Raw genomic sequence first — 12,111 nt, 5'->3', positions numbered from 1 at the left:
CAACAGAGAGCTTGCCAGGGGCCTTTCTGGCTCCTGCAGGCTGAACTGAGTCATTGTTCACAGTGAGTTAGTAAGGTTTTATGCTAAACATGTGTTATCAGCTTCCAGCATGCCCCTCCCTCAGTGTGTAGCTGGAAGCATTCCTGCCTGCTCTCCCGCATGGGCACCCTAGTGACGAGGAGAGGCACACAGGGACCCTATGGCAAAGATGAAGTAGCAAGGAGTATCATCTGCATACACAGGCACATGCTCTCTACTCTTCAGTCTCATCTATAAACAAAGTGCTATTTATCTTCCATGAAAAAAATTAAAAACTCAAAGTCAGAATGTCTGCAGCCTTGTATGGAGTGAGTACATTTCACACTCAACATTCCTTCCAGTCTGGGACCAAGGATTTCACTGCATTTTCATTGTGCAGTGCTGGCCCCAAACCTGTTCCCTGTAAAAGCTTGTGAATGATGAAGGAAACAACAAAGAAGTGAATAAAGGAAGGCCTCACAGATACAACTGGATCATGATCCAGCTCTTATTGAAACCAAAGCATGTACCAAACTAACCGAGCTCCAGTTCCCATCCCTGGACATGGGTCACAGTGAGGCTTGCCCTGTATTGTATGCCGGAATCATAAATTAGGATTCCTAGCAGATGAGAATGTACAGGATCAGCACTGCCACTGGGGTGAAGTGAAGAGCAGTGGGTTTCTCAGAGGCTACAGAACTGCTGATGCAGAAGCCTAGGGACATTTTCCACACCTCTCGGAGAAACGGGCTGGCTGGCCTCAATTCCCTCTAGAGTTTTTAATTGTAGTGAAAAATGCATACAATAAAATGGACCATCTTAATTTAACCCTTTTACAGTTTAGAGTTCTGTGGCATTAAATACATTCACATTGTTGTGCAACCATCACCACTATCCATCTCCAGAACTCCTTTCATCTTGCAAAACTGAAATTATCCCCATTAGACAACAGCTCCCGATTCCTCCTCCCACAGCCCCTGGAAACACCATTCTTTTGTTTCTATGAATTTGACTTCCCTAAGAACCTCACAGAAGTGGAATCATGCAGCACTTGTCCTTCAGTGACTGGCTTATTTCACTGAGCATGATGTCCTCCTGATAAACCCATGTGGTGTGAATCTGCCATTGTTTTTGTGCAGGATGGAATCAGAGCCTCATGCACATCCCAAGAGGAGCCACTGCCACCCCAGGACCTCCATCCCTCCCAGCATCCTGGTCCTCATACTGGAAGGAAGCCCAACTCACTTTTTGTGGATGGCTCAGTGGGGCCTCATTACACTGTAAGCTAAACTATGCTTATAAAAATGGGATTTTGCTATATAACTATGGAAAATACAAGCTTAAGCAAATAGGCATTTCCCTGCTCATGTTAGAAGGTCAAGTTGGTTAAAAGAAAAAAGGCCATGTGGATCAGCTGGTGGCCCAATTAGAAAGCTCAGAGACAGTCCAAGCCCTTGTTTTCATTATCCCAAATGAGGAAACGCAGCAGCTGGAGCTGTGTGTAGCCCCAGGGCCTGGGAACAACACTCAGGCCATCTGGATTCCCCACGAAGGAAAAGCTCAGCCTTTTAGTCGCTGAAGCTGCAGGATTGAGGAGATTCGCAGAGGAAATGTGTGTTTCTGTGGTCTTGGGCCCCTCTGTCACCCACCCAGCCACTTGGGGCCCAGATAGAAATGACGGTCAGTGAGGCAGACCAACAGTCTTCTAACTACATTCCCCAGCATGCCCTCTTTTTCCTTTCCTTCTTTGGGGGAGTCCTTAAATTTCCGCTAGCTGAGGTGGCAAAAACTCCCTCGCACACCCTTACTCTGCTGCCCTCACTGAGCAGCTGACCAAGGGCAGTGTTGCTGAGCACAGATAGATAGATGGACGAGCGAGTGGAGGAAAGCCTGTCCAACCCCAGCCCCCTCTGGACCTCAAGCGGCCTGTCTAGCCCTGGAGCTCTGAGAGTCACAGCATTTAAACACCAGGGCAGCAAGTTCTGGTATAACGCCCTGACCCCACGTAGTCCCTGGCTCCTCCGTCAGCCATCCCCAGGGGACAGGCAACTAGCATCTAAGACCCAGGGCCCTGCTGTCCCCCTTGGTTTAAGCTTTGAGTGAGAGGATGACAGGAGCAAACACCAGGGGGAGAAGTGAGGCAGGGAGGACCTGCCTGCCTGTGCCCAGGAGAAGGATCATAGCCCAGACCCCTCTCAGCCCAAGGCTTTGTCTACTAAACGAGCTGGGCCTCCTTTGCTCCCCTCAATCAAACTCACAAATCAAAACATGCTGAACTAATATCCCCTAATAGCCAATAATCCATCAACAAAAGTTAGGTTGTTGCTTGAACGATCTTCCCCCTGAGGGAGTGGGTGTGTTTAAAAGTACTTCACAAATTATCTAAAAGGAAATATGAGTGTTTCTAGTTGTTGGAAGAGTCCTACCAGGACAGGAGAGCATGCCCAGTGTCCCTGTGTGCCTGTGCATGCACTTATGGACACTTCCCCAGGCCTGTCCAGCTGGTCAGCATTTCAGGAGAAACCTGACCCTCCCCTTGGCCATTCCCATCTCCTCCTCCCCACACTGAAATTCTCACTGGGCAAATTTGTGGGATCTTTTTTCTGTGATTGTTTTCTTGATAAACAGTCCATGCATAGTGTTTGAATGTTTCATGGTTTCATTGCTTCAGAGTTCCTGGGAAAACAATATCATAGGGGGTGCCTGAAAAATGAAGCTAGAAATAATTGCAGAGTGAATAAGGAGTCGGCTTTATTCTTACTCCCTGAATTCCAGGAAAGCGGGGATGTGGCACAGCCCTGTGTGGAGCAGGCGCCTGGCAGCTGGCCCAGCACACAATGGGCCTGCAAATGTGCCCAGCTCTCTGGGTGAGAGGAGAATGATGGGAGCCCACCACCCAGGCCCTGCGGAGGGTGAGGCTGCCAGCAAGACAGACACGGGCTCCCCTCTGCCGTTTACTCAGAATCGGGGCTCAAATAATATCCGAGCAGGAGGGCCAAACTAAAAGCCTTTTTGTCAGAAGATTTGCCACATCAGCCCTAGAGTGCTTTGCTCCCCTCTGCAAAGCAGATCCTGCGCCCAGGCAGAGGTTGCCGCAGGAAGAAGCCCTGGATGGACTGGGAGGGCCAGAGCCTGAGGGGCAGGAGCCCTGGCCTGGGTCCCTGCCTGTGCCTGTCTCTCACCAGATGCATCACTGGCACCCGGGTCCTCCTGTTTGACCCAGTGTCCTCACCTGACCAACAAGGTGAACAACTGCTCTGAGTCATGGAGAGAACATGTCAACAGTGAACTCCCTCAGGACAGGAAGAGGAATGGACAAGGCTAAATCAGGGGGTCCCTGGGCTGAGCTCTTCCTGGGAGTCAGGCACATTGGAGTCATAGGAGTAGATGGCTCACCTAACACAGACCACAATATCGTTTCCTTGGCTACAGTGAAGACCCCAAAATGTGGGCCCACCTCTTCATTGATGTGTCTTTTGTTTCCTATATATTTCCTTTATTGGTATCTTTGAAGACATGCCTGGTGCATGGGGGAGGTTGGGATGCAGATTTGGATCTGAGCCACGCCAGGCACAGAAGACAGAATCAGAGAAGAAACTGCCAGGAGGTGGCATCAGCCCAGTGAACAGGGGCGATTCCTACCTGTGCATTTGGAAGTGGGGGCACAGGAGCAATGCAGCCAGAAGTGTCCATGTGGGGCTCAGCCCTGCTAGAACCAAAGAGGGACAGGGTGGGGACTGAAGATACCACCTCCAAATAGGGTCCTCCAAATCCCCAAAGCTATCACTGAAACTTCTCTGCACCCCTAAACTGTTGCTCAATATTTCAGTTTTCCATGTATCTTTAGGGGTCTGACAGGAGAAAGGAAGGAATATTGGGGACCAGGTTTGCTTAATACGTCTGTAATTCTTGTCCCTGCACCCACATTATTAGAGGGGTTACCAAGCCACAGCACGATGAGCCCACAAGAACAAGAACTGGTTCTGTCTTATCCAATGCTACTCTTCCAGGGCCCCGTGCAGCCCTTGGCATAGAACCGATGTTCAGTGAATGTTTGCTGATTGAATGAATGGGCATTACGGGCTACTCCTTAGGTCTCACAGCAGGCAGCAGACACTGATGTGGCCAGCCCTGCCCAGGCCTTTCCAGGTGGAGCTGGAATCTGACAAGTAATGTCTCCACCTTCACGCATCAGGGAAACTGGGAGACTTCAGCTTTCTCTCTGGGTTTCCCAGCTTTAGCACCAGAGTAGGGTGAGAATGCTGCCCTGTGGGATCTGGGAACCTTGACTCTGAGGAGGTTGGGCCCAGACAGACTGATAACATTGCAGATTGGCCTGTGTTTCTGAGCAGGGGAACTGGGGCTGGGAACTGCCAAGACAAGTACTTTTATGCACATGCACTTCGGCTCTTGTTTAGTCATGCTGGCCTTGTTTTGCAGAACAAAGGATCCAGTACCTCTGTCCCTGGCTCTCAGGAGCTCAGTGTAATGATGGATAATAGTTCAAGACCCTTGATCCACAGTACAGGAAGGTATGTTCCCTGGGGGCTGGCTGCTCCTGTGTGCTTCAACTTAATATTCACCACATTCTATGCACACAGCACATAATGTCTCTTTTATATATGTGCAGTCTGAGGTTCAGAAAATTGGTGACTTGACCTACCTGGAACCATCTGCAAGATTTAGGGCTTTTTGCCTTACTTTGAAATTAGAAATATCACAATTCTTCAAATCTCCTTTCTGAAACAAACTCACTGGTTCCAGTCTGAACACAGCCCCCAAATGTCCCAATCAGCCAAAAAGCATCAGCACATCCATTGCCTTGGCCCGTGCCTTTTCTATAGGAAAAGGTGTTAGACTGAGCATCAAAAGATAAACATTTGATTTCCCAATCTGAATATTACTGTTTCTTTGATGTTGGGATAGTCCTTTTATCTCTCTATACTTTAGTGACCTCACTTTTTTGTTTGTTTGGTTTTTGGTTTTTGTTTTGAGAGAGAGTCTCACTCTGTTGCCCAGGCTGGAGTGCAGTGGTGCAATCATAGGTTACTGAAGCCTTGAACTCCTGTGCTCAAGCGATCCTCCCATCTCAGCCTCCAGAGTTACTCCACCTTTTATGTAATGTATTCCTTCTCTTCCCCGCCCCACCTAAAATATCTCCACCTAAAAAATCAGGTCATAGAAGTTAAATGATATGTTGAGGCATAAGTAAAGTCATGTTTCAAGTCCTGGCCTTAACAACTCCAAGCCCATGCTCTCTTCACAACACCAGTGTTTGTTTACTTCTCAATAAGGAGGCTCTGCTTTTTTAAAAAAAGAGTTATTCTCTTTGTTTTTTAGTTTAAATAGTTTGTATAGCTCTGTCTTCCAGTTCACTGATGTTTTCTTTTGTAATGTATATAGCATTGTCTTAAGTCTATCTATTGAACTTTTCACTTTAAATATAATAATTTTTTAGTTTTAGAATATCTATTTGGTTTATTTTCTAGTTTCCATGTCTCTGACCCTGTTCCCCTTCTGCTCAGCTATTCTGCTTACTTTTTCACTGAAATCTTTCAATACATTTATATTAACTGTAGTTCATGCCTGCTAATTGAAAAATTTGTCTCATCTTTGGGTCTGTTTATACTGACTTTTTTGTTATGCATCACATTTTCCTACTTCTTCTCATGCCTTGTAGTTTTCAATCATATGTTAGTTACACTGTTGAGAAAATGAATTTAGTTTTCTTCCTTCAAAAAGTATCAATTTTTGTTGTGGCAGGCAGTTTATTTACTGGTGGATAAGCATCAGTTGGCCAAGGATTGATCTTCAGCTTTGTTAAGGCACATCTAGAGTAGCCCTTAGTCTAGGGCTATCATAGCCCTACTCTGAGGCATTGACCATTTAGGACCTCATTCAGTGAGCTCATTCTGATCTTGCTGGTTAGAACTACAGCATGTCTCAGAACTGTATGACCTCTGAAGCCTCCTTTTAGCTTACAGCCTCCAGTAGCTGCAGCTTTCAGTCTTGCCTTGTGCACATGAAGTATAGTGCTCAGCCAAAGACTCAAGGAGATCTTGAATATTTTTGTGCCCCTTTTCTTTTCTTTTTTGTCAATGGATTCCCCATAGTTTTCAGTTTTTATCTTTTTAATGTGTCATGGTGTTTTGAAATATGTATACATTGTGGAATGGCTACTGGTGTCCCTTTTCTAAGCAGTTCCCTCCTCTCCAGTTTTATGCCCCACACAGTTTAGCCATGGTCCTGGCTCCAAACATCCAGCTGCTTCACTGATGAGTGAGGCTGCAGCTCTTTATGGAGCTCTACTTCCTCATGTCACAGTTCAAAAAGTGACTCCATGCAGAAACCAGAGAGAACACAAAGTTCATCTCATATTCTCATCTCTCAAAGATCATAGCCAGCTATTTATCAAATCATTGTCATCACTCTTAAAATAACTATTGATGCTTGTTTTCTCTCTGAATCCTTTGAGCCTCCCAAGCTGCCATTCAGAATCCTTACAGCCCTATCTTTCTGAAGGCCATGGCAATGACATGGAAACAAAGCACCCAAGCAAATGCCATGGGTGCCCACCTAGTAAGTGTGGAGATGGGGCCTCTGCAGGTTCAGAGCAGACAAAAACTGCCATCTCTTCTACCATCTGGCAGTCCATGATTCAGTGACGCACAGCTCCCTCTCAAGCTGGATACACTCCTAATGATCACTGTTTTCATAATGAAATTGCACCAGTGGATTCCAGTGCACATGAAGCACATAAATGCACTTATCTCTGTGTTTAAGCTTCACATAGGGGCCAAACGTGAAGGAATCTCAAGGCAATTCACTTGGATTTGAAATATATTTGCTTCTGGCTTACTGAGTTTTTGAGGTTTTGCTTTTCTTGAGGAAGAACAAAAGAATGTTATTCTAATATCTCTCCGGACAATACAATCACACATCAGCTCTAGGGCTCTGTTGGTTACCTTGGCAAGCTTCAGATATTTCCTTTGGCACCTCCATGACTGAATTCAGAATGGTCAAATTGAGATCCACCTTTGAATCAATGAATAACTCAATGAAGGCATGGCAGAATTAAAATGGCATCAACCCAGGCAGCGCGATAAATGAAAAGAGACTTGAACTGAGCATACAAGCTTTCCTTATAAAATTCTACTTTGCATTGCTTTGATTAATAAGAAAATTGAACTGATTTTTATTTTCCCTAATGTGTGTTTATCATTTATACTTTACTTTAAATAAAACTTCTTGTTATATTCTTTAACCTCTTGTCCATTTCTGACTTCAGACAATTTTGTAGCTTGGGATAAGATTTTAACAAAACTATGCCTGTCACCGTTGTCACAACTCTTTCTTTCAGTTTTAACTCTGTTAGTGTTTGTAGAATAGAATTTTAAATTTTTATTATATTTTTTAATTTGTTGAATTTATTTAAAACTTTTTTCTATTTTCCTTGGAAAATTCTCGTTCTTGTACTCTTTGTATTAAATGTATTTTCTAATTTTAGCTATTTTAGTTTTTTATTATTTTATCCACTTTGACTTTATTTTGCAATATAATGTGAAGTATGAATCTAAATTAATTTTTTCATATTGTTAAAATTACCCTCAACTCATTTTTAATGTCTATCCTGCATTGTTTATAACATTATTTTACATATAACATTTGTATCTAAAGAAATTCAATGTTCTGGGTTCCTTATCTGTTCTACAGTGTATACCAAATTTCTTAAAAATTAAAAAAGTAATTAACTTAATTTCTTAAAATTTTAGTATCAGTTGTATTTGGTCAAACATTCATATGTCATTTTAATTTCAGAATATTATCAAAATCTTCTCAAATTTATTTCCCATACCTCTTTTAGTATAATTTTATTAACCATAAACAATATGACACTACGTCTGACCTAGTTAATATGAATAAATATTTGTGTTCAAATATATTTATAATAGTGTCATTTTTAATGAGATAAAATTTACCTAAATATAAAATAGCAGTGCAACAAACTATGCCCTAAGGTTAATCATTAAAGCATCATTAAAATATTCTAGAATAACATGTAACTGCATGGGAAAAGTTCTCATTGTGAGCATAAGTGAAAATAACAGAATGTATCATTCTTTATATATAATTATCCCAATTGTAAAGTATGTGTTTATACTCATTCCCTCATTTAACAGTTATTTATGAAACTTCTACTATGGACCAAAAACTATTTAGAGTGTTGAAGTTACAACAGTTAACAAAGCATGCAGAAACCCCTGCCCTCATGGGACATCCTCATGGGATGTCTCAGTGTGAGGACAGCCAGTGGTATCTTAGAACTGGCTCAAACGGGTTCGCAAGACCAAATTGTGAAATTTTCAAGAATTTTGCAAGCCGGTTGTTGCACATAGCCATTCTTGCAAATTAGCCCTGGTGGGAGTGTTTACACCACTGGCAAACACTACCCATCAGGGTGCCCCCGCCCCACCCTGCTGTGAACAGCCAGTGGTAAAACATTCATCAGAACACTACTGGGAGAGTTAAACAAAAAGATAAATAAGTTAGTTGTCTCCATTAAAAAGTATTGATGAGAGTGTGTGTGTGTTATACATGTATTTTTTAATAGTAATGTGAGCTAAAGAGAAAATTAAAGCAGTGAAGAGGAATAAGGCATGGTCAGTGTTGAAGGTAAAACAGAGTTTTGGGTAAGGGGACCAGGGAAGAACTCCCTGAGAAGGTACCTTTTAAGTCAGGCCCTAAATGGGCTGGTGACAGAGGCATAAGTGTGCATGGATGTGCGTGAACCTTGTGGGCAGGGGGCTTCAAAACTGAGTGTAGACCAAAGACCTATCCACTGGCTTACCGGAAAAACCTCCCACCCCCTTAGGGAAGGGTGAGTGAGGTGTAGACAGTAGAAAGGGAACTGCCTAATCATCCCCAGGTATGCAACATTTCTTGAGCAGACAGAGGTGAAGGGACTGGAGAAAATGTGGTTTCCCCCACAACTGAGGAGAGTTATTCAGAGGGAGGGTGTTTCCTGAGGCAGAGGGTTAAGAGTCTAGATGACTGCCTGAGTGGGATCTAGAATAAGAATGTCAGGTCTTAACTGAATGGCATGTGGATTGGAGATTACCAGAAAATGGGGTGAGACCTAGAAGCCAGAGCACAGATGCAGCAAGGTAACAGCATACCCCAGATTCCATTTCATCCCAGGAGACCCAGGCATCAGGTTTGGAGCAGCAGAAAATACAGATGCCCTCAGCTAGTCAGTGGTGGGGCAGGAAGAATTTCTAGTAATTCCGAGCCTGGGAAGATTTCAGTTCACATGAACAAGAGCTAGAGCTGACAAGGGGTCTGCTCAGCCTCCTTCAGTTTCTAGATGAGCAATGACACCAACAAATCCAGTGTTCTTGTCACCTTTGTCACAGCACCACAGGAAGAGCTCATTCTGTTGTACTTTGCTCTAGCATTTTTACAAATTGAAGGTTTGTAGCAATCCCGTGTCAGACAAGTCTATGGTCACCATTTTTTCAACAGCATGTCCTCACTTCCTGTCTCTGTGTTACATTTTGGTAATTCTCACAATATTTCAAGCTTTATTATTATTATTATATCTGTTGTGGTGATCTGTGATCATTAATCTCTGATGTTACTATTGTAATTAGGGGGGTGCATGATGAACCACAGTCATATAAGATGGCAAACTTAAATCAATAAATGTATTTGTTCTGACTGCTCCACTGACCAGACATTCCCCATCTCTTTCCCTCTCCTTGGGCCTCCCTATTCCTTGAGACACAATGCTACTAAATTAGGACAATTAATAGCCCTACAATGGCCTCTAAGTGTTCGAATGAAGGCAGGTCTCACATCTCTCCCTTTCAATCAAAAGCTAGAAATGATTAAGCTTAGTGAAGAAGGCATGTCAAAAGCTGAGAAGGACAGCTGAGAGCTGGGCTTCTCATACCAAACAGTTAGCCAAGGTGTGAATGCAAAGGAAAAGATTTTGAAAAAAATTAAAAGTGCTACTCCAGTGAACACATGGTTGATAAGAAAGTGAAATAGCCTTACTGCTGATATGGAGAAAATTTTATTGGCCTGGACAGAAGATCAAACCAGCCACCGTATTCCCTTAAGTCAAAGCCTAACCCAGAGCAAAGCCCTAATTCTCTTCAATTTTATGCAGGCTGAGAGAGGTGAGGAACCTGCAGAAGAAAAGTTGGAAGCAAGTAGAGGTTGGCTCATGAGGTTTAAGGAAAGAAGCCATCTCTACAACAAAAAGGTGCAAGGTGAAGCAGCAAGTGCTGATGGAGAAGCTGCAGCAAGGTATCCAGAAGATCCAGCTAAGATCATAGATGAAGGTAGTTACACTAAACAGATTTTCAGTGTAGACAAAGCAGCCTTATACTGGAAGGAGATGCCATGTAGGACTTTCATAGCTAGAGAGAAGTCAATGCCTGACTTCAAAGCATCAAAGGACAGGCTGACTCTCTAACTGCACTTTAAGTTGAAGCCAGTGTCCATTCTGAAAATCCTCAGGCCCTTAAGAATTATGCTAAATTTACTCTGCCTGTGCTCTGTAAATAAAACAAAGCCTCAATGACAGCATCTCTGTTTATAGAATGGTTTACTGAATATATATTTTAAGCCCACTGTTGGACTTACTGCTCAGAAAACAAGATTTCTTTCAAAATATTACTGCTCATTGACAATGCACCTGGTCACCCTGAAGCTCTGATGGAGGTGTAAAATGAGATGAATGTTTTCATGCCTGCTAACACAACATTTATTCTGCAGCCCAGGCATTAAGGAGTAGTTTTGACTTTCAAGTCTTATTATTTAAGTAACACGTTTTGCAAGTCTACAGCTGCCATAGGTAGTGATTCTTCTGATGGATCCAGGCAAAGTAAATTGAAAACCTTTTGGAAAGGATTCACCATTCTGGAAGCCACTAAGACCATTCATGATTCATGGGAGGAGGTCAAATATCAACATTAACAGGAGTTTGGAAGAAGTTAATTACAGCCCTCATGGATGACTTTGTGGGACTCAAGACTTCAATGAAGGAAGTAACTGCAGATGTGGTGGAAATACCAAGAGACCTAGAATTAGAAGTGGAGCCTGAAGATGTGACTGAATTGCTGCAATCTCGTAATAGAACTTGAAGGATGAGGACTCTCTTCTTATGGATGAGCATAGAAAGTGGTTTCATGAGACAGAATTTCCTCTGGATGAAGACCACTGTTGAAATAACAACAAAAACTTAGGCTATTCCATAAACTTCATTGATAACGCAGCAGTAGGGTTTGAGAGGATTGACTCCAATTTTGAAGGAAGTTCTACTGTGGGTAAAATGTTATCAACAGCATCACATGCCACAGAGACATTTTTTGTGAAAGTAAGAGTCAATCAATGTAGCAAACTTTATTGTCTTTTTTTTATTGTCCCAGTTTCCTCACCGTTCAGCAGCCACCACCCTGATCAGTCAGCAGCCGTCACCACTGAGGCAAGACCCTCCACTAGCAAGATTACCACTCACTGAAGGCTCAGATAATCGTTAGCATTTTTTAGCAATAAAGTACTTTTAATTAAGGCATATACATTGTTTTCTAGACATGATGCTATTGCACACTTAGGAGACTACAGTATAGTGTAAATGTAACTTTTATATGCACTGGGAAACAAAAAAATTTGTGTGTCTCACTTTACAGCAACATTTGCTTTGTTTCAGTGAACTGGAACTGAACCCACAATATCTCTGAGGTACGCCTGTATCTATGTAAATGTGCAGGGAGTAATGTTGATAAAAAAAAAAAAAAGACTTGCAAACCACAGTTAGTCATTTTCCCTTTTGGATTTTGGACAAGGAAATCCATGGCTGATCAAAGTTTTGCTGACAGAAGTCTGTGAAATACACATTAAAACATTAACAGAGCCAAATATCAAAATACATACTTTATCAGGAATGCACATAAGGTAATGCCCTTGAATTTTAAACAAATAAAAAACATAACAACAAATCAGTGAAGTGAGATACCTGGCCAGATCTCCACTCTGGTTTCTAGGTTTTATCCCATTTTCTGATAGTGCCTGAACCACAGGCCATTG

The sequence above is a fragment of the Symphalangus syndactylus genome, chromosome 4 (genome assembly GCF_028878055.3).
Source record: "Symphalangus syndactylus isolate Jambi chromosome 4, NHGRI_mSymSyn1-v2.1_pri, whole genome shotgun sequence".
Taxonomy (NCBI): Eukaryota; Metazoa; Chordata; class Mammalia; order Primates; family Hylobatidae; genus Symphalangus; species Symphalangus syndactylus.
Note: the sequence above shows the minus strand (reverse complement) of the source record.